Raw genomic sequence first — 25,386 nt, 5'->3', positions numbered from 1 at the left:
AATAAAATTCTAATCTAAGATTAAGTAGATGGAAACTAATTTTATATGGAAAATAGTTAAAATAATTTTATTTAATTTGTACACCCATATTTTATAGACATTTACCTATTTAGGGAGTCAAGGTTAATTTTACCAATTGACATTGGCTCAATATATATAAAGTAAAAATTAATAGCTTCAGTAGGAGAGACTGAACTCACCTTCATAATGGGAGCTATTAACATTAGTTTCTCAATAAATAATGGATTAAGGAAACAATAAAATATCAAATAGGTAGACAAACTGAGCAACAATGTTAAGATTGATTAAATAGACAAAGACATACATAGAACTAGAACTAGATACTACACATTGTTCTCATACACACAGGAATCATTAGTAATAACTGAATATGTTTTATACCATAAGACAAATCTCAACAAAAATGTACAGCATCAGAACTGGTGTGTTCAAATATTACAAAACCAATAAGCTAGAAAATCTTTTTTTAAAGGTAACTAGAAATATATATATATATGTATATAAAAAATATATATATATACCAAGAGTCATTTCTAAATAACTCATTTAAAGAAAAATAAAAATTATAAGTATTTACATGTGAGTATATTTAAAATACTACATATCAAAATGTGGACTAGACAAAGAGTACATTAGAAAAGAAGAAAGTATAATCATTTGAAATCAAATGGTGTAGGGGAGAGTGTGAACTACAGGGTAAACTATTACCCATGTGGTGCAGCAGTGCTCCAGAATGTGTTCACCGAGTGCGATGAATGTGCCACAATGATGGGGGAAGTTGTTGGTGTGGGAGGAGTGGGGTGGGGGGTGGGGGATATACGAGAACCTCTTACATTTTTTTAATGTAACATTTTTTGTGATGTATGTACCTTCAAAAATATATAATTTACAAAAATGATGGGGGTGGCAGAGCAGGGAGTGGGTTATATGGGAACCTTGTGTTTTTTTAATGTAACGTTCTGTGTTATCTATTAACTTTAATCCTAGTATGGGCCATGATGTGGACCATTGACCATGAGGTGCAGAGGTGCCCAGAGATGTACTTACCAAATGCAATGGATGTGTCATGATGATGGGAGAGAGTGTTGCTGGGGGGGAGTGGTGGGGTGGGGGTGGTGGGGTTGAAGGGGTCCTCATATATTTTTTTAATGTAATATTTACAAAATCAATTAAAAAATTTAAAAAAAAGAAATCAAATGATGTAATTAACAATATAATAGAGAAAAATGAAAACATAGACCATATTAATAGCTACAGGGAAAGCATTTTATGAAATGGAACAAATATTCAGGATTAATTTTTAAAATAAGAATAAAAGAAAAGAAACTATGTTTTAAAAAAAAAGGAAATATGTAATGTTAAAATGTCAAAAGCATTTTCTCTAGGATTTACTCAAAGTCCTAGCTGGTGCCATAAGGTGAGAAAAAGAAACAAAATGTGTAAGGCTTGGGAGAGAAGATATGCTGTCAACACTACTGCAGATGTTAGGATTTGAAAATGTGAAAAACACAAACCCAGATAACATTATTAAAATAAAAAATATTTTACCAAGATTATTACCTATGAAGACAACATATAAAAGTTAATCACAGTTCTATATACCATTAACAATAAGAAAATGAAATTTTTTAAAAATTACAAATGTATCAAAATATATAGTGAAGCCTGCTGTGGAGTATGATGTGGTTAATAGTACAAAAATAAGAATGTTCTTCCATGAGATAGAACAAACGTACATCACTATTACATGGAGTTAATAATAGGGTAACATATAGGAGGAAATAACCTAATTTAAACTATGGGCTATAGTTAACAATAAATTGTTATAATTTTTCATCAGTTGTAACAAAGTTATCTTACATGAGATAAGTGTCAATAAAAGGGAAGTGTAAAGGGTATTGGATTTTTCTTTTCAGAGCAGCAAAAATATTCCCAAATTGACTGTGGCGATGAATGCACAACTCCGTGATTATACTGAGAGCCACTGATTGTACACTTTGTATGGATTATATGGTATGTGAATAAAACTGTTCTTTATATATATATATATATATATATATATATATATATATATATATATATATATGCATGTATAAGGTGTACTTAGGAAAATAGTATTAAAGTTGTTTAAGTCATTTTCAGAGTAAAATATAAAACTTGAATGAAAGACATTAAAGAAGACCTAAATCAATCATGGGAAAAAAAAAATACCTTAGTTTTGAGTAGGAAAAGTCAGTCATAAAGACGTCAACTTTCCTCAAAATGGCTAATGGATTTTAAACAATTCTCAACCTCAAATGCTGTTTACATTAGCTAGTGCAGAATTTATGAGTAACAGCAAAGGGCAAGAAGAACCAGGTATTCCACTGAAGAACAAGGTAAAAGACTTGTCCTATGAAATATCAAAAGGAATTGTATACCTGTAATATTTAAGACAAAGGGCAAAAAGGATAAAGACAGACAAATAGAACAGAATGACAGACAATGGAAGGGAATTGAGAGCCCAGAGCCACACCTTCATATATGTGGATGCTTTCGTTAGCACAGCGGGAGCATTTCTGATCAGTGGAGAAATGGCTGACTATTTAATAATGGCCTGGTATATTTAGATAACTACATAAAAATAGAAAATGGGTCCTTATCTTACAACTGACTCAAACAACAAATTCAAGTGAGTTAAAGATACACATATCAAAGGACGATATGTGACACTTTCGAAACCCAAAAAGGTCCCTGGGTAGTAAAGAATTTAAGGTAATAAAAAGAACAAAACACTAATGAAACAAACAAATAAATGACATTAAAATAATTTTTTACAGAATAAAAAGGAGAATATATCTGCCAAACCTGTAATGAATTAAAGAGATGATATTTAGAAAAATTGTGAATAAGTAAGAAAATAATATCAAATAACACGATAAGAATTATCTGAAAAAGATATGAACAGGTACTTCACAGAGGAGGAAATCCAAGCGGCTGATAAACAAATGGGGGGGGGGGGGGGAATGTTCAACCTCATTAGTTCTAAAGAAAATGTAAATTAAAACCCATCTTACTCCATCTCATTGGAATATTTTAAAAAGTCTCATGATAGCAAATGTTAGGGAGGATTTGGTGGAAAGGATATCCTCATATATTGTCACAATTAATTAACCAATATTAGTACATTATTACTAACTAAACTCCATACTTTATTCAGATGTTTTGTTTTCACCTAACGTTCTTTTTCTCTTCTAGGATTCCATCTAGGTTACCACATTTAGCTGTGATGTCTCCTCTTGATTGTGAGTTTCTCGAACTACCCTTGTTTTGAGGAGTACTGGTCAGATATTTCGTAGAAAGTCCCTCAATTCGGGGACATTGTTCACCTGGGGCTCTGGTGTTCTTCTCATGATTAGACTGGGGTTATGGATTTGGGAAGGAGGACCACACAGGTAAAGTGCCATTTTCACACATCCTATCAAGGGTAAAAGTGCACAAAGTATCAACTGACTTATCACTGTTGATGTTGACCTTGACCGACTGGCCGGGGTAGTTCTTGTTAGGTTTCCCACTTTAAATTTACCCCGCCTCCACCCCTTTCTTTACTCTTTGGAAAGAAGTCGCTGTCTACAGTCCACATCAAGGAGTGGAGACTCATGCTTCACCTCCTTGAGGGTGATGCATCTAATGAATTATTATCTGGGATTCTTCTACATGGGGGATTTGTTTCTTCTCCCCCATTCATTTATTCAATCACTTATTGATATCAGTATGGACTCATGGATATTTATGCTATATTCTGGACTACAATCCAATACTATTGTATTTATTTTGTTGCTCAAATTGTTCCAGCTTTGCCCATAGCTCTTGTGTCCCTCTGACATACTCCATCCAATGATCCTGTGGTGGTTTTTCTTGCTTTTGAATACTTCCTTAGTCGCTGGCACTCATGTGTTTTCTACCCCAGTCCTGGAACCTGTCCTTTTTCAAGGTAGCCCTGATTCCTTTCATTGGAGAATGGTGTTGGAAACGAGGATCTGGGCTCTGGGTGTCCCATTTAATTTTATTACCACAGATACATTGCACACATACCGCATACCTATAGCCATGCTTTATACATTAAAAGATTTTTCACCCCACACAGATCAGTTTTCACCCTCTTGAGGTCGATCCCATCCCCATTAGTATGCATACCCCCAACATATTAGCCTAAGCAACTGGGGATTTAGTAAGGAATACAAAGGCTGGGAAGAAAGGCAAAAGTATCATTTTTTTAATATTATGGTCTGTATACCTAGAAAACAGAAGAAGAACCAAATAAAAAGTTCTTAGATACATATGAAAATTTTGTTATGAAATCCAAATACAAAACTTATTTTAATAAGCAGAGAAAAAAAACAATTGAAAGAATAGAATAAAAATAAAGATTCTATTTGCAATAGCAATTAAAAAGATAAATTACTTAGGAATTACTTAGGAATAGATATGAATAAAACATTAAAATTCCAGAGAGGCTCATAAAAGAAAGCCAGAATAAAAGGAATTATATGCCCTTATCTGTTGTATTAAAATTAAATATTCTCAAGATTACTATTATCTTTTAAGTGCATACTTATTATTCCATTTATATAAAACTCAAGAAAACACAAACTAATCTAGGGGGGAGAGAAAGCAGATGAGTTGAGGATGGGAAGGAAGGCAGGAGGGAAGGATAATATGAAAAGACTCCAAGAAACTTTTGGGAGTGATGAATATGTTCATTTTCTTAATTGTGGTGATGGTTTCACAGGATACGGCTGTTAAAATGAATCAAAGCATAAACTCTACTGTATGTCAATTATACCTGGATAATAAAATACATCTGTAATGGTCAGTTTTATGTATCAGCTTGGCTTGGCAATGGTCCCCATTCTAGGTTTTGCTGTGAAGGTATTTAGTAGATGAGATTAAAGTCCATCATCGATTGGCTTTATGTAAGGGGGTGCACCCTAGATAAACTAGGCTGATCTGATTCAATCAGCACTAAGTTCTTAAGAGCAGAACGGGGATTTCCTGGAAGAAAAAGAAATTCTGCCTGTGGCCTGCAGCTTCAGCTTGTGCCCGAGAGTTCCACCAGCCCGCCATTCCTAACAGCCTGCCCTAGGGATTGGGCACTTGCCTACTCAGCACCTGCAGTCACGGAAGCCAGTACCTTGCCACAAATCCCTTATATGGCGTCTACTGGTTCTGCCTCTCTGGGTTAATCCTAATACAACCTCGATTTACAAACAAGACAAAACATAAAAATGGAAATTGAGCCAGGAGATCTGGGACTGATTTAGAGTCTGCAATAGTGCCAACTTACAACTCAGCGCCCCACTCCCACCCCTTACAAGCCTCTTGGAGGCCTCCTGATCCTCACAGGTGCAAGATAGCAGCAGAGCTGGGAGGGGTGGAGGACAGGGCTGGAGCCGGGACCCACAGAGGCAGGGCCAGGGGTTAGGGACAAGACTCCTGTAATACATGTAGGGCGACTAAATAAATAAAAATTATATGGTGCTGGCACAAAGTGTAGAGAGATGGGTCAATGGAATGAAATACCCGTGGATTTATTATATAATAAAATATATTTAAAATAATTAGAGAAATGGGCATTAAAGAAAGGTTGGTACAGTAGACTAACCATTTATTTATTAACTTTTTTTAAAATTTAGACCCCTTTCTCATTTTACCCCACATAAAATTCCAGTTGAATCTTAGCAGCAAATAAAAAAGAAAAAGAAAGAAGAAAGAACTGTAACAATACTAGAATTAAAAGTGGGCAAGTTTTACTACCTACTAGGAGTTCAAAAGACCTAGCTAACTAAGCCTGATGAAAAATCTAGAAGTCATATCTGAAAAAGTAATTATATTTATGTATTCAAAAAGGAAAATCATTTGTATGGATTTTAAAAAATACCCAAAGTAAAAAGGCAAGTAACAAACTTAAAACAAGATGTGACATTTATATTATAGACAAAGTTAACTTACCTTAATTAATAAGAACTCATAAAACAGGAAACGGTAAGCTATTCTTTAGAAACATGTGTAAAGGGTATAAGCAGGAAGTTTATTTAAAAAAAGAAAGAGAATGGTTTATGAATATATTAAAAGATATTCAACCGTATTTATCATTTTAAAATGACATGTATTTATCAATAGCCTTGGCAAAGATTAAGTGAATGAATCAACCACATTGATGTGGGTATAGTGAAACAACATGCCTATAAAACACAAATGCTGTAATTAAGCTACATGCAGCAAAATTTTAAATAAGCAGCGTGTTCTGGTTCTGCTCAAAATTGGGAAAATTGCATCAGGCCTACCCTTCCGCCAACAATAATGATAAAATCCGCACAAAACAAAGCAAAACCAAACAAAAAAAGTAAATCATTCAGATTACCAGTTTATTTTTAAGTCTTTCCAAACTAAAGTATTTTGGCTTTATTTCTCTATTTTATGGCTTTTGATTATTGAGTTTGTGTTTTGCTTTTGTTAATTTCTTCCTTCTATTCTTCTTAGGTTTGATTTTTTTGTTCTTTTACCAGGTCCTCTATGTAATTTTCCATTTTCAATCATTTTTAAAAGGATGTAGTAAGTATTCTGAGAACGACTGTGGCTTATATACAGTTGGGTACTTGCTGGGCCCTTTTAATTTGAAAAACTGAGTTTTCTTTCAATTTAGCAGAAACAACTTTACCTCCTCCTTCCCCTTCTTGCTTTATATCTCCATCCTTCAGTTACTATTCTCTCCTCCTGTATGTATGTATCATAGATACTAGCCCATCTGGATTTTTCCTCCAAGTCTTTTAATACTTTTCTATTAAGCTCTAACTTTTGTTGTTTGGCCCTATATTCTCAGATAATATTTCTCTAACTTGAATAATATTTAATCCCCTTTTTAGGTAAAGAATATATATATACTCATAAAACAAAAAGGAATATCCAGACCCAGTTTAAGAAGCAATTAGTTTTAGGTCAAATTCGCAGTTTCATCTTACACATTTAGGATTTCTAGTATTTTTTTTTCCTAGTTACATAATCATTTTCATAGCAGTCTATTTTTGTTTGACTCATGGAAGTTGTATCTTCTCAATTACCTGCAAGGAATCCATTTGGCCGTTTTTTTAGGTCCTTTTAACCATTGGCCTTCCAAGTTGTTCATGTTGTTTAAAAGAATTTTAAAAAGAAAGGATGAGGACAGAAGTGTAAGACAGAAACAGTCAAAAGGAACCAAGGTCCCCAATTCCTCCGTATGATTTTGTCTTTTCATCTCATGTGCAACTGCAGCCTTGCTTTTCAGTATCAAAATAGGCCCCAAGAAAATATAGGCAAAATGAAGCAAAGAGCAAATCCAACAAAATAAGAATAGGACAGAAGACTGAGATGGAGCAAAACTATAAATTTAAAATAAAACAGAAAACTAAAGTGTTTGGAAGGAAATTTTAAAAGAACAAACATATAAATCATATATATTAAAATACTATAAAGAATAATTTAGAAGAAAGATAAAAAGTTTATCCAGTAAAAGTTTATAATATGAAGTAAAGGCAATAAAAAGCAAAAATTTGTATCAGGAAAGAAAAGGTTAGGAAATATAGAATAAAAATTAAAAGATAAAGGAGAAGGAGAGAGATTCCTGGAAGATAGCATCAGAGTAGGTAAGCAGGGCTCAGCTCTCTTGCAAAACAGCAGAGGAGAAGGAGAAACTGCCTGAAGGACCTGCTTTGGGATCTGCAGAACAAGAAACTGCTGAGCACGACACCCAGATGGAAGTGGTGACAGAGAGAGGAAGAGGCCAAAAAGAAAACGATGATTAATCACTCCCACTGATAGAAGCAGCACCCATCGCCCATCCCCCACCCTGGAGGTGAACCACTTGGTAAAACCCACGGCTGACAGTGGCCAGCTGAGAGGGGGATGGACATGTTCCTCTCTGGGAAGAAGGAGGGTGTGGCGGAGGGCTTGGTGGTGTCTGTCCAGAGAGTTTAAGCAGCAGAGCCTTCGCTTAGAATCGTGGCTATAACAAGCTCAAGCTTAGAAATACAAATCAGTAGCGGTTGAAAGAATCACCTCAGCAGAATGGTTCCCTGAGCAGTGCATCTGCTGGAAGCCAGAAAACTGAAGGTCAACAAGACTTTGGAGCCTCTCTTGTCCCTATCCCAGGACCCCTTGGATCTGATCTGTGCTCCATTAGAGGGTTCCTGGCCCTGTTTTGATAACTTAAACAGGAAAATTTTAAAGTTTCAGAATAAGTTGAACCAAAACTCAAAGAAGAGCTGTGAAGCAAAACCACCAGGCAAGAGAGAGAGATTGACCATTATGCTAGTAAAATCACTAACACAATCAGATGTCTAGATATCAACAAAAAAATTACAAGTTCAACTAAGAAACAGAAAGATATGGTCCAACCAAAGGAACAAATTCAAAATCCTGATGAGACACAGAATTTTAAACAATTGATCAATGATATTCACACAAAACTCTTAAATCAAGTAGTTGAAGAAAAATATGACTAAAGAGATAAAAGATATTAAAACATTGGACAAGCATAAAGAAGAATATGAAAGCTTGTAAAGAAAAGTAACAGAGCTAACGGGGATGAAAGACACAATGGATGAAATTAAAATTATATTAGAGGCATATAATAGCAGCTTTGAATTGGCCAAGGAACAAATATGCAAATTAGAAGACAGAGCATTTGAACTTGAAAAGACAAAAGAACAGAAAGAGAAAAGAATGGAAAAAATTGAGAGCAGGGTCTCAAGGAATTGAATGACAATACAAAATGCATAAACATATGGGTTGTGGGTGTCCCAGAAGAAGAAAGGAATAGAAAAGGGGCAGAAAGAATACTTGAGAAAATAATGACAGAAAATTACACAATTCTTATGAAAAATATAAATAACAATGTCCAAGAAGCACAATATACCATAAACAGACTAAATCCCAGTAGACCTACTCTGAGACACCTACAATTCAGAATGTCAAATGCCAGAGAAAACTCTGAAAGCAGGCAAAGAAAAGCAATTAACCACATACAAGGGATGCTCAATAAAACTAAGTGCCAGTTTCTCACGAGAAACTATGGAGTCAAGAAGGAGGTGATATGATATATTTAAGGTACAGAAAAAGAAAAGATGCCAGCCAAGAATTCTTTATCTGACAAAACTGTTCTTCAAAAATTAATTTGAATTTAATGTCATCACAGATAAACAAATACTGAGAAAATATGTCACCAAGAGAATTGGTTTATAAAAGACGCTAAAACAAGCTCTGGAGACTACAAAGGAAAAGCAAGGGTGAGAGATTTAGAAATGAAGATTATTAGTAAGGGTAACTAAAAGGGTTAAAAAGTGAACAATGTTAAGATATGAGAACAGAAAACCAAAGGCTAAAATAGATTGCACAAATAATGCCTTAATGTAATAACATTGAATATTGATGGATTGAACTCCCCAATCAAAACACACAAAATGGAAGAGTGGATAAAATAATGTGAGCCATGTATAAGCGCTCTGCAAGAGATCAATTTAGATGCAAGAACACAATCAGGTTGAAAGAGAAAGGTTGAAAAAAGATATTCCATGGGAATAGTAACTACAAAAGAGCTGGAGCAGCTATATTAATATTGACAAAATAGATTTAAATGCAAATCTGCTTTAAGAGATGAAGAAGTCCATTATAAATTAATAAAAAGGGGCAATTATGAATAATATGTAAATTACCACAGTAGACAACATAGATAAGATGGACCAATTTCTAGAAACCCACAAACAACCTACACTAACCCTAGAAAAAATAGAAGACCTCAACAAACCAATCACAAGTAAAGAGTTTGAAACACTCATCAAAAATCTCCCAAATATTAAAAAGCCCAGGAACAAATGGATTCACAGGTGAATTCTACCAATTCATCTAAAGAAAATGTAATACCATTCTTGCCCAAACTCTTCAAGAAAAAAAAAAAAATTCACCAGGAGGGAATGCTACCAAATTCATTCAATGACTCCAACATCACCCTGATACCAAAACCAGATAAACATACTACAAATAAATAAAAATACAGACCAATTTCTCTAATGAATATAGACGCAAAAATTCTCAACAAAATACGTGCTCACTGAATCCAAAAGCACTGTAAAAACATACATCACAATCAAGTGGGTTTTAGCCCAGGTATACAAGGGTGGTTCAACACAAGAAAATCAATCAGTGTAACACATCACATTAATAAATCAAAGAAAAATCACATGATCAACTAAATGCAGAAAAGACATCTGACAAAACCCAGCCTTCTTTCTTGATAAAAACACTCCACAAGATAGGAATAGAAACCACCTTTCTCAACATGATAAATGGCATATATGAGAAGCCCACAGCTAACATCCTACTGTATGGTGAAAGACTGAAAATTTTCCTGCTAAGACCAGGAACAGCACAAGGATGACCCTTGTCACCACTGTTACTTAATATTGTGCTAGAAGTTCTAGCTAGGGCAATTAGGCAAGAAAAGGAAATAAAAGGCACCAAAATTTGAAAGGGAGAAATAAAACTTCTTCTATTCACAGATGATTTTATCCTATATCTAGGTGCCCAGTGTGAAAGAATGTGCCCCCTGCCCAGGAATGGTGCTGCACACACAGAGAGCTGACACAACAAGATGACGCAACAAAAAGAGACACAGATTCCTGGTGCCACTGATAAGGACAGAAGTGGTCACAGAAGAACACAGGGAGCAGACAACGGGGCGGGGGGAGTGGAAGGGGAGAGAAAGAAAGAAAGAAATCTTTTTTTAAAAAAGCTAATAGAGCTAATAAACAAATTCAGCAAAGAGGCAGGGTACAAGATTAATATGCAAAAATCAGTAGTGTTTCTATACATTGGAATGAGCAATCTGAGGAGGAAATCAAGAAAAAAATCCATTTACAACAATGACTGAAAGAATCAGGTATTAAGGAATAAAGTTATTCAACAATATAAAGGACCTGTATTCAGAAAATACAAGATATTGCTAAAAGAAATCAAAGAGACCTAAATAAGCAGAAAGATGTTGCTTGTTCATGCATTGTAAAACTAAAATATAGTAAAGATGTCAATGTCAATTCTACAAAATTGATTTACAGATTCAACATAATTCCAATTTTAAAAACCAACAGCCTTTTTTTTTTTCAGAAATAGAAAAGCCAATTATCAAATTTATCTGGAAGGGTAACAGTCCCTAACTAGCCAAAAACATCTTGAGGAGAAAGAACAAAGTTGGAGGACTCAAACTATCTAGCTGTAAAACATATTACAAACCTACAGTGTTAAAAAACAGCATGGTACTGACATAAAGATAGATATATTGACCAATGAAACCAAATCAAGAACTCAAAAATATATCCTCACATCTACTGTCAAGTCGTTTTTGACATGGCTGTCAAGTCTCTCCAGTGGGGTCAGAACAGTGTATTTAACAAATGGTACTGGGAGAACTGACTATCCATATCCAAAAGAAAGAAGACCCCTATCTCACACCTTATACAAAAATTAACTCAAAATGGATCAAAGACTTAAATATAAAAGTTAGAACCATAAAGCTCCTGGAAGAAAATGTAGGGAAATATATTCAAGACATTGTGGTACAATGTGGTTTCCTAAGCATAACACCCAAAGCATGAGCACTAAAAAAATATATAGATAAATGGGACCTGCTCAAAATTAAATATTTTTATGCTTCCAATGACTTTGTGAAGAATGGGAATAGGCAGCTTAGTCAATGGGAAAGAATATTTGGAAACCATGTATCTGATAAAGGTTTGATTTCCAAGCTATGTATTTTAATTTTTTTTTTTACTTTTAGGAGTACTGGAATTTGAACCCTGTACCTCATATGTCAGAGGCGGGTGCTCAAATACTGAGCTACACCCAGTCTCTGTGATATATAAAGAGATCATACAACACAAAGATAAAGAGACAAGTAACCCAATTTAAAAATGGGCAAAAGACATGCATAGATATTTTTCAAAATAGGAAGTACACATGGCTAAAAAGCAGGTGAAAAGATAATCAACATCACTAGCTATTCGGGAAAGGCAAATCAAAACCACAATGAGATACCATTTTGCACCTTATAGAATGGCCATTATTTTTTAAAAATTACAAGTGTTGGAGAGGATGTGGAGAAATAGGAACTCTCAGTGTTGGTGGGAATGTACTATAGAATGTTGCAGCCTCTGTGGAAAGCAATTTGGCAGTTTCTCAAAAAGCTGAATATAGAACTGCCGTATGATACAGCAATCCTGCTGCTAGGATTATATTCAGAAGAACAGAGAGTAGGGACATGAACTGGCATTTGCACACCAATGTTCATAGTGGAATTATTCACAATTTCCAAAAGACGAAAACAACCCAAGTGTTCATCAACCAATGAATGGATAAATAAAATGTGGTATATACATACAATGGAATTCTATTCAGATGTAACAAGAAATGAACTCGGGATGCATATAACATGAATGAACCTTGAGAACATGAGGTTGAGTGAAGACACTAAAGGACAAATATTTTATGGTCTCACTAATATTATCTAAATACAATTAATAAACTAATGGAATTAAAACCTAGAGCATAGGTTACTCAGAAACAGAAAGAGGGTTGGGAAGGGGGAGCCAATGTTTAATGTCTGTAGAATTTTTAATAAGGTTGATTGTAAACTAGAACAGATGTATGTCACTATTAAAAGGTTAATACTATGGTGATATAGGAGAAAAATAAAACTAATGGAACTTACGAATTATAGTTAACAGTGATACTATAATTTTCTTCCTCAATTGCAATGAAAGGGCTATATCAATACTAAGGATGAACAATAGGGGATTAATAAGGGGGTATGAGATTTTTCTTTTTGGAGTAATGAAATGTTCTAAAATTGACAACTCTGATTAGATTGAAAACCATTGAGTATACAATTGGGATGGACTATACAAAACATGGGACTGTACAACACAATGAACTCTGGTGGATAAAGGACTGTGGTTAGCAGTACAAATAGAATGTTCTTTCATGAAGTACAATAAGTGTACAATTTGATTACATGGTGTTAATAATAGGGTAGTATATGGGGAAAATACTCTTAATTCAAACTATCAACTACAGTTAAAAGTAAGATTTTAATATTCTTTCATCAGTTGTAAAAAATTGCCACTCCAATGCCAAATGTCAATACTAGAGGATGTAAAGAGCATTGGGATTTTCTTTTGAGGGTAATGAATGTGTTCTGAAATTGTTTGTAGTGATGAATGCACAACTCTGTGATTTTATTGAGAGCCATTGATTGTACAGTTTGGATGGATTTTATGTAGTGTGTATATATTGCTATGAAACTACATAATAAAGAAGGATAAAAAGTCCAACAACCTTTTTTGGCAGAAATGGAAAAGCCACTCATCAAATTTATATGGAAGAGTAAGGGGCCCCAAATAGCTAAAGCCACCTTGAAAAGGAAGAATTAAGTTGGAAGACTCACATTTCCCGATCATAGACTTTATTAAAAAGCCACAGTAATCAAAACAGCATGGTACTAGCACAAGGACAGACAAAGAGACAAATGCAATTGAATTGAGAGCTCAGAAATCAATCCTCATATAAATCTCCTTGATTTTTGACAAGGGGAGAAAAGACCACTCAATTGGGAAAGAATAATCTCATCAACAAATGGTGCTGGGATATCTGGATCTCCACTTGCATAAAAAAGGACACGTAGCTCACATCTTAAAAATAATCTACTCAAAATGGGTTATAGACCTAAATAAAAGAACCAAAACAATCAAACGTGTGGAAGAAAACACATTGAAGCATCTTCAGGACCTTGTGCAATGGTTTCTTAGACTTAATGCCCAAAGCACAATCAACAAAAGAAAAAATAGATAAATGGGACATCATCAAAATTAAATCTTTGGCTCCTAAAAGAACTTTATCATGAAAATGAAATGACAATCTACACAATGGGAGAAATATTTGGTAACCACATATCCAATAAAATCCAAACTATATAAAGAAACCTTCAACTTAATAACAAGAAGGCAAACAAACCAATTAAAAATGGGCAAAATACGTGAATAGACATCTCCCCAAAGATTATACACAAATGACCAGAAAGCACATGAAAAGTTTTTCCACATCATTGGCCATCAGCATAATGCAAATTAAAACCGAGTGAGATATCATTTCACACCCATTAGAAAGGTTGCTATTTTAAAAAGAAAAAATCAAGTCAGGATGCATATGACAATATGGATTAACCTTGACAACAGTTTGTTGAGTGAAATAAGCCAGACACAAAAGGACAAATATTGTATGGTCTCACTAATATGAGCTAAATATGATGACTAACTCATGGAGGTTAACTCTAGTGTATAGGTTACTAGGAGATAGAATGGGGACTGAGAAGGGAGAGCTGAAGTTTAATGTCTATACAATTTTTAATAAAATTGATTATAAATGTGTGGAAATGGATAATGTTGATGGTAATAGATTATAGTGAATATAACTAACACTGCTGATTTGTAAATGTGATCATGACTGAAAGGGGTAGTCTAGGGATGTAAATGTCAATTGAATGAAAGCTAGAAGATAATCTAGGGACTGTATAACATAGTGATTCCCATGGTACATGATGATTGTGGCTAATAGTTCAATTACAAGAATGTTCTTCTATTACAAGGTGTTAAGAATATTGTGATACATGGGAAAAATACAACTAATATGGCTTATGGACTATAGTTAACAATAATATTTTAATATTTTTGCAGCAAGGGCAAACCAGGTGCTATATCAATTCTAAGAGTAAGCAATAAGGAGGTATAAGGAGGTATGGGATTTTTCCTTTCGGAGTAATGAAAATGTTCTAAAATTGACCGAGGTGATGACAGCACAACACTGTGATGAAAATGAGAGCCATTGAGTGTACACTCTCGATGGATTGTAGCCCAGTGAATCCTTTGGTGTATGATGGACCATGGTTAACAGTACAAGTCTGGGAATGTTCTCTCAGGAACTATAATAAATAAACAACACTAAAACATGGTGTTAATAATATGGTGGTTTGTGGAAAAAATACAAAATATTACTACTAATTATAGTCTGTATCTTACATTTGGCATCTTGGATTGAAAATGCCTGGCTTGCTCTTTTGCTAATCATCTTCACTACATCTTAGCCATTTTCTCACCGTGCATCACCTGTTCTGTGAGTCCAACCTCTCTCCACCCCGACGTGGTTACACATTGCAGGAATATGAGAGCTTGTTCATTAGGGCAACAAAAAACTTGATGAACATCATGTCACTGCAAATAACAAATATCTAATAGCTTCTATGTTAATCTTCAAGAACTGGGAGGAAAGAGAGAGAGAAATGGAGTGGCACAGGCTTTTGAAAATGTTATGCTCCACTGCAAAGTGAAAAATTCATTTGCTGAAAGCAAACTGCCACCACTTATGAAAGCTATCAGGGCTCCAAGCCCAATTAGAGGGGAAAAAAATCAATAGTGATTCACTTCCTTGTTAGAAGAATTGATTTTCCTGATAAAGTTAGCAATATTCTTAGAGTTTGTCTTAATCATTTTCTGGCAAAATGGCACAGCTTCAGCTCTCCCAAATTGTATAGTTAAATTGAAATGAGCGGTTTAGTAATACAATGACTTACAAATCGATCTCATCAAAGACAACAATTCATCCCTCAGACAGATGTGAGCAAAAATATCAGCCAGGCATCCAGCTCTTCCCTAGTATCCAGATGTTTACGTTATTTTTTTCAATCTAGGTAAGGATCAGGATCTTCTGGTTTTCATTCAGACTTCAATATGAAAATGGGTATTTGGTTTCAGTTTTCTGGTTCTGATAAATAGAACTACGTCCTTGGGTTTAGCTGCATTACAGCTTTTTCTTACCAGCTGTATGGCCTTGAGGAAATCATTTCACTTCTTCATCTTTAAAAAGAGATTGGATTTTCTGGTGTGTGGGGGAGAGAGGTGGATGGGAGAGAGAGAGAGAGATGTGGCTATAAAGCAATTATATATAATTAAGCAATTCCATGTGATAGACACTGGACTAATAGCATCAACTCATTTAACCTTCACAACCTGCCTACGAAAAACTATTATTATTATACTGTTTTATAGACATGGACATAGAGGTTTAGAGAGTTTAAGGTTCTCCACCCAATCCTATTCTTATCCAAGGCTCTTGACCACCATATTCCTAGAATTGCCCATTCAACTGCCTTCCAGTTAAAACGATGGCTTCAATACAGATGTGACTCACCTTTTAGGCATAAGCAGCTACTTTAATTTCCTAGAAGAACACTTCAGCAAATAAAGTGCTAATTTCCTACTTTCCACCCAATGACATTTTCTAGGTTGAAAATTGGTAACTATCAATATGTTAAATAAATTGTAGGGTTTTTGGAGTTTGCTTTCCCTGATGAAAGAATTAGCCAGTCTTTTCTTGGCTAGACAAAAATAGTCATAATTAACATTAATCCGGTGTTCTCATAACAGATACATGACATGGATATGGCCATTCCCCCTACCTTATCATGCACAGGAGGCCATGACAGTCTTCACTGCTCAGATCTGACATAGATTTGAAGACTGCTGAAAGCTCATGCCCTAAGAAACTACCCTCATTTGCCCAGAGTAGACGCAAGAGAGTAAATTCATTTACCATCCTGGCTAGCTCGATGGCATACTGGGAAGCTAGGTGGAGCAAAGAAGCCAAAGGAGGACCTGGCAAGCAATTGGGGAGGGAGAAGCCACTGCATTCCTTCAAGGGAGAAATGGAAAGTAGCAAGGCATCAAATACAGCAGGAACTTTGTGTTGCTCAATACTGTATTCCCATCACCTAGAACAGTACTTGAACATGGTAATGCCTCAATGAACATAAAGAAAAGAAATATCTAGCTGATCCAATGGATGGGAATGGAACACAATTCTAGGCAAGGACAGCAAACTGTCAATCTGAGATCAGACTGTTTCCAGAGTTGCGATGCACTCTGTCTTCTCCTAGGACTTTCATTCTGCTAGGGCTTTGAGTCAGCAGTGGAGAGCTTGTTTTGCAGACTGGAGCCAGACAGAAATGGGGGCAAAGGAAATGGCAGCCAGTAGAAATCAAGTATGGGTCACAAATATGCAATCAAATTTGATCTTGATGTAATTAAACTACTGTTTTTTATAATAGAGTTTTGCTTTAAATCACCCTGTTCTCATTTAAGTCTCTTTCTTGAAGACAGAAGTTACTCTTGCGGATATCCTAACAGGAGAGCCAGCTCCTTGGAGGTTCCCTTCATTGACTAAGTATCTATTACAAGCCAACTTTAGCCAAAGACCCATCTATGAAACTCTGATCCAGGAAATACTCTATGGGGAATAAGGAAAGTACTCTTATTTGCCAGATAAATTTGGGAAACAGTGCATCATATATTCTCATTTTGGCAAATTACCCTGCATATTAGCTCATGAAAGGTTCTTGGGTGTCCTATCCTAGAGCAGAAACACCACTTTATCCCAGGAATTTTCAAATAGTTTGACTATGGAACATCCTTTTTTCATGTAATACCTAGCTACATTCCAAGGTGTAGAGGAAAAAATACTGAACTAAGAATCAGAAAATATTTGAGTTCCCATCCTAATAATACATGTATCAGTTGCAAATCACTTAAACTTTACAACCCCCTTTTGTACTTATAAATTAGAGTAATATCTACCTTAGCAAAACTTGGGGTAAATTAAATGAAATGTTCTAGGAGGAAACTTTGTGTAAATAATGAAATATTGCATAAATAGTAGGCATTATTATCATTAATTCACTTCTTTAAACATGAAAAGTGAAAAATGTGTCCCAATTACTGGTAACACTTGTCACTTGTCATTTATAATTTTTTTGAAGACATGACCTCCTTTTTTTAGCCATTTAAAAACCATCCAAACAGTAAAATAATTGGAACCCATTAAATATTTTTCCCTTAAACACACATGACATGCATTTAAGTATCTGCCCTGAAAAAATAATTCTATAGAACTTACAAGTGCTATTTGAGATAGGTTTTAAATTAAACCTATGTCTATGCATAAACAGGCTACTGCTCCAACAAAATAAAAATAGTATACATGTATACATGGGCATGACAACTTATGTTCTAGCAGTTCAGCTATCACAATTATCATTCTTAACTTGTCCATTCATTACTTGTTTTTCCTATTGATGCTACTATTCATATTGTAAAATAGTGGTTTTTCACTATTCTGTAATGCATTGAGATTGAGAATTCAGAATGAGAAATTCTTCCTCTAGATTCAAGGAGTTTAATATTTAAAGTACCATCAAGTGCTCTCTCTCTCTCTCTCTCTCTCTATATATATATATATATATATACACACATATATATATATATATTCACACACACATCAAGAAACTATGGCCCACAGATCAAATCAATTCTGCTCCATAGTTTTTATACTTCCAAATGATCAGGGAGGCAAAGAAGAAGAGGGATATTTTGTGACAAGTGGAAATTACATAAAATTCAAATTTCAGTGACTTTACAGTTCCACAGGAACAGAGCCACACCTGTTGGTCTGTTTCTTGTCCATAGCTACCCTTGTGCCACAGTGGAAAAGTTGAGTAGCTGCAGCAGGAGCTGCAGGGCCCACAGAGCCTAAAATATTTACTATCTGGCTCTTCATAAAAAAAATGTTGCCAACCGCTGCCTTTGACTCATGCTTTTCAGGCTATGAGAAAGTACAGTTTCTTGGTTGAGTAGACATCTGGGGACAGATTTTTGGGAATAAGCTTAGCTAGCTTTTTAATCTTACTTAGCCTCTAATAGAAGGCAGCATGGTTTAGGAGGAGTCCCAGGGCTTGAGCTAGGGGTGTGTCTTGGCTCTGGTGTTAGCTGTCTGTCCTTGGATAAACTGTTTGAACATTCTGCTTCTTAGTTTCCTGAGTTCAGGGGCTACCACAGAGCAGTCTTCTGATACACGTCAGCTTCCTCCCTCGGAGTTGCAACACGGATAAAGGGGAATGCATTATAAACGGACTCCAGCCCTTCGTTTTGCAGTCTGAACCAGAAAAAAACAAAACGCAGACAGCAGACATGCCCCAGCCTGCTTCCTGCAGCTCATTTACAGCATTTTTCAGGTGTAACTGACCGAAAAGAATATATTTCAAATGGAGCGTTGGGTTCAGGCTTTCTTTCTTGTCATCAGTTACCCAACAGCATGTGGTTCTCCCTGGAAATGATACCTGCCCTCTAGGTATCACCTCACAACAGCCCAGCCCGGAGGCAGGAGCCTGGAGAGCCCTGGCACAGCAGCCCACGCGTGGGGAAGAGGTGCACGATGGTGCTCAGCTGCAGAGGTTGCCTTCCAACTGTGTGCTGGAAGAAGCAAGTGATGAGATAAGCACCCCAGGGCCCCAGCATGCCCAGGGTTCTAACTGGGATGGACACAAACAGGCAGATTTTGCCTGGTCCCTCACCTTGAATTCCCCTATGTCCAAGCAATCATTTTACTGCTTCCTTACAGGTTGTTTCATGTTGTTTTGTTTTGTTTTCTGGAGAAAACCCTTTCATTGAATTGTACATTCCCGTCTCAGGTTCTCCATCTAGGAACCTCTGCCAAAGAGAACCTGAGTCACCCAGAGGACGGAGGACTGTACCGGATCTGAAAGGAGGATGTCCCTGCTCTGGGTCACATTAAACCTGGCCATCATTTATCCTAAAGGAGGCACCAGCTTGACCCATCCACGCTGAGAGAGAGGCCCGAGAGGGTGGGGCACAGGGACTCCGTACTTTGGCCTCTGAGCATGGAGTGAGTCTGTGTCACCACTGGCTGCAAGACTGGACTAAGCCATGCAGAGAAGCATGTGCCTGGCCAGCTGCAGTGGCTGTTATGGAAGCCACCAGAATGCATTCCACCCCCTCGTGTGTCAGGGATGCTTCACTCAGTCAGTGCGCATTTGATTGACTACACGGCCAGGCAGGGATGTGGGCATGGGAAAAAACAGGAGAACCCGGAGGGCAGTGCTCTAGAGATGATTCTTGGAGATCTTGTGCTTGGAGTCAACTCCTAAAGGGATGGAAACGGCTGAAAAGTTGGCCGAAAGGGAAACGTGGCCCTTTTGTAGAATTAGGCCAAGGAGGGGCCCAGGATAGAGGAACCCTAGGACAGTTCCGGGAAGAGACGAGAGCTCACAGAGATTTGCAGGTCACCACACTGCCCATGATGTCTCACCCCGGAAGAAGAACAAAAACCACAGTAAGCTGATTAACGGGAGAGCTCTCTCAGGCCCATAGGAAGTCATAAAGGATCGGGGGAAAAAAAGAAAAAGTAATTCCTCTCCCCTCTCCCTTCACCAGGAGGGAGGGACGGTGAGCAGAATGGAGACCACAATTGCTGAGGTGGATATCACGGCGTTATGCCGGAACCATGTGTCCTCAATTGCCAGCCTAGTCAGGCATGTCAGGAGAAGGTAATTTATTAGCCTGAAGGTTAGACTCTCTGCTCGATTAAATGAGTTTTGCTACAGTGGCTTAAGGCTGATCAGGGAGTGGGCGAAGTTTTAACAGGATGAAAGGGAAGCTAAGGAAATAGTTTGTCATAGTAAAAGGAATTAGGCCTTCAAAGGCAAGTGAGAGAAATTGCTGCAGAGCATACATGGAATACATAGCAAAGGAAGGTGGCTCAATGGTGAAATATTCAGGTGGGAGAAGGGGCACCAGTAAAATTAAGGGGTCTTCTGGCTTCATTGATTGCCAGAAAAATTGTGGAACTTTTTGTATGATGTTGAGTATTATGTTGGTTACCCACAAATTTGTAAAGGTATCTACGTAACAAGTGTACATAAGAGACTACAAAGGGGCATGAGAGAACTTTCTGGGGAAATGAAAATGTTCTCTATCTTGATTGAGGTGCTGATTAGATAAAGATAATATTTGTCAAAAATGTTCACTTGAAATGTGTGAATGCTATTGTAAATACATTATATCTCCACCATGTTGATTTTTAAAAACATTATACAATGAACAGGTAGTGATTTTGTAGTAATAAAAGTTTACTTTCACTAAACCTATAACCAACTAATCTCTTTTCACAGTATGGATCAACTTTCTCTCTTTGCAGTCATCTAATTTTGGGCTTGAAACAGAATTTGAGCAAGTATATTCATAGCAAATTGAGTTTTAAAAGATTTTTTTTAGATATAAGAGTTTAGGTGAAAATACATTTGCATTTTTTAATAGTAAGCTGCTTTTTTATACAACTTCTTTGTAAAGCAAATGTGTATGTGTAACTTGGTGGGAAAATTGGTTACAATGCTAGGCTAGATGTGTGAGACTGGAAAACTAAAGATTTTGTTTTTTACAGTATACTTAATTGTAATGAGCATGATAGGATTAACTAGAGTGACATTATTGTTTGGTTGTATTTTTTAAATTATGACTTGAATAAGTTTTCGGTAATTATTTCTTGTATTTCAAGCATAAATTTGTTTTGAAAAGTGAAGACTTATGTCAGAGCTAAAAGATTTGGGAAGGGATATAGGACAGGAATTTATAAATGTGAGTATATTTAGAACAATGATTGTTGACATGATTTTCTCCTAGCCGAAATTTGGAAAGAATGCCCCCCACTTTTGGCCTACTTCCGAATCTTCTATCAAAGCCACAGATTCTTCTGTTTCTCTAATAAAAGGTGATTTATAAAAAGGGGTGGGCAAGTTTAGATACACATTAGAAACATTTTCTGTTTGCAGATAATGTTAAAATCATTTTATGTAAACCAAAAAATTAATAGGTGGTGGAAATATGTGTATAATAAAACTTGGAAAACTAATATTAATAAATTATCTTATGCTCCAAATTGCAATGGGAAAATTATGTTTGGCATATTGTTAATTTGGGGGGACGCTGATTATTTAAAGGTGAAGCTAATACAGAATATCAAATTGGAGTGAGCTAAAATGTCTTTGATTTCTAACTTTCAAGTTTTTTTGTTGTTGTTTTGGGGAGATAAAACATTTGAGAGACATAACGATTGTTGGGAATTACATTCACTAATACTGGGGAGTATCTAAGTATATGATAAATGTAAAAATAGAACAGGAATATGCTGTCACTTACTTGTATTTGCAACTTTGGTGACATGTTTTTGGTGGAACACTGCACAGTCAACATTGTCAAGGCCACAAAGTGCTATAAATTGTATTATACAAATATTCTCAACGGGAGTCTTCCAATTTTAATAGTGGCTATATTTCTCTGGCAATTCAGATACTTCTGAATTTAGAGGCTTTGGCATAGTTAAAGCTTTGGTAAAAGTTATTTTATCCACCTGAGGGTCTCTAAGAAATGGCAATCCATCACCAAAATAGTCTATAATTTTTTAAAAAGAGTTGTCAATGGCACAGTTAAGGGGGGGGTAGGGAATGATACTTGATATTCCATTTAGATTGCTCAGTTTTGAAGGAACTCTCTTCCCAGAGACCATGTCCATTACCATGTCTCAAGATGGCCCGAGCAGGGAGGAGAGAAGAATTTATGCCATCTCCCTCTGTTCATAGGTTTAATCCACAGGACGCTGACTCCCCTGTACTTCCAGGTTATGCATGTGTGTATACAGATGGCACCCACTGAGTCTCACGTCTCAGCAGCAACCACAGGCAGAGGGCGAGGTCTTCCGTGAGGCATGGGAAGACGTGATGTCAGATGAGCCTGAGCAAAACTGCTCAGAGCCCACAGCGTTCTTGGGAAACAAACCCCGAGAGGAGATTGGCATGTAGGTGGTTTACTGGGGGTGCTCTTAGGAACGTCCCTGGGAAGGGAGGGAGGGAAGCCGGATGGGGAGGCAGGATCCCGAGCACCCCACAGCCTCTGCTCCAGCAGACACTGCAGCAGGTCTCAACGACCTGTACCGTGGTGGGGCTGAGAAATCTGTGGCGGCTCATTAAGAGGCGCCTGACAGAACAGAATCCTTGCACCGTGCAGAGCTGCTCCTACGACAACGTTTAGGGCTTCCATTTTTGATAGAACACAGTAACGCTTTTTCTTTGAGAAAGTGCACTTAAGCAGCCACGGAGTTTAGCCTGAGGTTTTAGGCACACACAATCCCTGGTATCTGAAAGCAAAATGATTAGTGGCGGAGAAATAGCCACAGTCTCTGTGGCTGCAGCATGTCCCAAGGCCAATAGTGATATTTATCCTGGTCCTTCTTCACCACATTCTGGATGGATTCAGCCCCCACTCAGCACTGCAGGTGGCCTGGGCTGCTCGCCTGGGGGAATGAACCAAAAGCTCGCCCTCAAGGGGACTGCATCTTTAGCTGTCTTACCCTCGTCAGACGGTGGGTGTTCAGTTGCCCAGTTGCCAGTGGCATGAAAGTCACAAGACACATACCACTGAATCCCTTTGCTTTCAGACCCAGTCTACTCTACCGGATTCTCTAGCAGCAACCCCACGACCTCATGAAAACAGAGCTGTCTGTGCCGGTCAATTTGCCTCTCTGCAGAAGAAGCAACAGGCAAATGCACACCACTTAACCTGGGCTGGCTTCTGCCGGCAAAGGCACGGGTACTGAACAAGGCCCGAACAGAGACTCAGCACTCTGCAGGCCCCTCCAAGTCATTCAAACACCTATCAACAGTGATCAGACAGCATCAAAACAAGTTTCAGTGAGAAAATAAATGAGCAAAAGACCGAGGACTTACTTGGTGGGGAAAAGCAGCAGGGTCCTCCTGACTACAGGTCATACCCCAACAACTCCCAGCTTTGGCTGCCACTTCCGGGAAGAGGAAGAGGAAGAAGAGGTAGCTAGTTTTTACTCCACTCAGTGCACGTGAGTAAATGCAGAATTGCAGGCACGTGGAGGTTGCCAAGAAGAGTTCCTCCCAGACACACAGGGTTTTATCATTTTGGTATCAGTTCATGAGTCATTAGGTCACCTGGATAGGAAACAAAAAGTTCAAATTATGGAAAGAAAGCCATCTTTTTAAACAGGTAAATAAAAGAATAAACAATAAAAAAAAATAAAAGGGACAATCAATATATTACAGAGACAGGAAAAATCAACAGATTACAAGAAAGTAAGGATGAATTCAGAGCTTTGTGACCCAACCAGAAAAAAAGGGTCCAAAGAAGTCAAATAATGACAATTTGATCATAAAAAATGGAAAATAACAGATGAAATAAGCTGAATTTGATGAAGGAGACATGTGTTCATAATGATACAGAAAGTGGAGAAAGATAGCTCAAAATGAGTTTAAAATTGATTGTGAATCACACACTAATTTCTAATATTGTCCATTAAATATACTATTAATTGGTTAACCCCAATTATATGACATTTACAATGAAGTCTTCCCCCAAATTTTATTATGCAATACTTGAAACATACTGAAAACTTGAAAGAACTTTACAGTGAATATCTGTACACCCATACCTAGATTTTACCATCAACATTTTATTATACATGCTTTATCACATATCTATTCTTCAATCCTTTATACATGTATCAGTTCATCTTATTTTTTTAATGCTTTGCAAAGTAAATTGCAAGCATCAGCACACATCCTCGTACAATGGAGTGTTGATATAAAACCAGTTGATAAATCACAATTATGGATTACCTTGGAGGGGTTATAGAGAGGCTATTAGTGGAAGAAACACCGGGCATGATGTGTGGAAACAACATAATATGCAGTCGCTGTCAGGAGTGTCCAGACTACGAATATTATTTTGTTCATTCACAGTAATTTAAGCCCTGGTTAGAACCTTACCATTGACACAATAGCAAGGACTGAAATGAAATTTAATCACACAAAAAAAATTGACTTTTAGTCCCCAGATACATGTGGCAAGAAAGATTAAATTAGAAGAATTAACACAATGATAAAGAATGCACTAAAAATGGCATTACCATGGCAATACTTAGAACAGTAAAAAAAGAATTAGGTCAAAGCTATTTAGAGTGGCAAAAGGATATTGCTTTAGGGGAGCAGCAACTCTGCCTAGTTACGAATACGTCATATTTAAGACAGGTTTTGGATGGTTGATTATTGCATAGTTTAGCATGGGACATTTCAAAACTATTCTATTGTTACATTAGGCAGCTCATAGATGTAAAAGCTGTAACAGAATGACTCCCAGACCAAATTCTTTGTGGCGGAAGGCTTTCCAGTGCAGGGACTCTATCGACTAAGATACCTGGGCATCCCCACCACCTCCCCTCTCCTTTCCCCTAAGTGTTTTTGTTAGGGTTTTTTTCCTCTTCTCTCTCACTCTACCCCAGCCATACTGGTCTCCTTGCTGTTCCTCCAACATGCTATGTTGC

The 25,386-nt window shown here is 36.8% G+C and overlaps 1 long non-coding RNA gene across 1 annotated transcript in view; it reads right to left on the bottom strand.

Moving 5' to 3' along the window:
* Positions 1-25,386, bottom strand: part of LOC139437956 (uncharacterized) — a 385,369-nt gene that overhangs the window by 316,880 nt on the left and 43,103 nt on the right. The window contains exon 2 of the long non-coding RNA XR_011647814.1: positions 23,765-23,998. This is a non-coding gene — a long non-coding RNA (uncharacterized lncRNA). The remainder of the gene's footprint in view (positions 1-23,764; positions 23,999-25,386) is intronic.

Source organism: Dasypus novemcinctus, chromosome 31, assembly GCF_030445035.2.
Source record: "Dasypus novemcinctus isolate mDasNov1 chromosome 31, mDasNov1.1.hap2, whole genome shotgun sequence".
NCBI lineage: Eukaryota > Metazoa > Chordata > Mammalia > Cingulata > Dasypodidae > Dasypus > Dasypus novemcinctus.
This window is presented reverse-complemented; position numbering and strand designations above follow the sequence as displayed.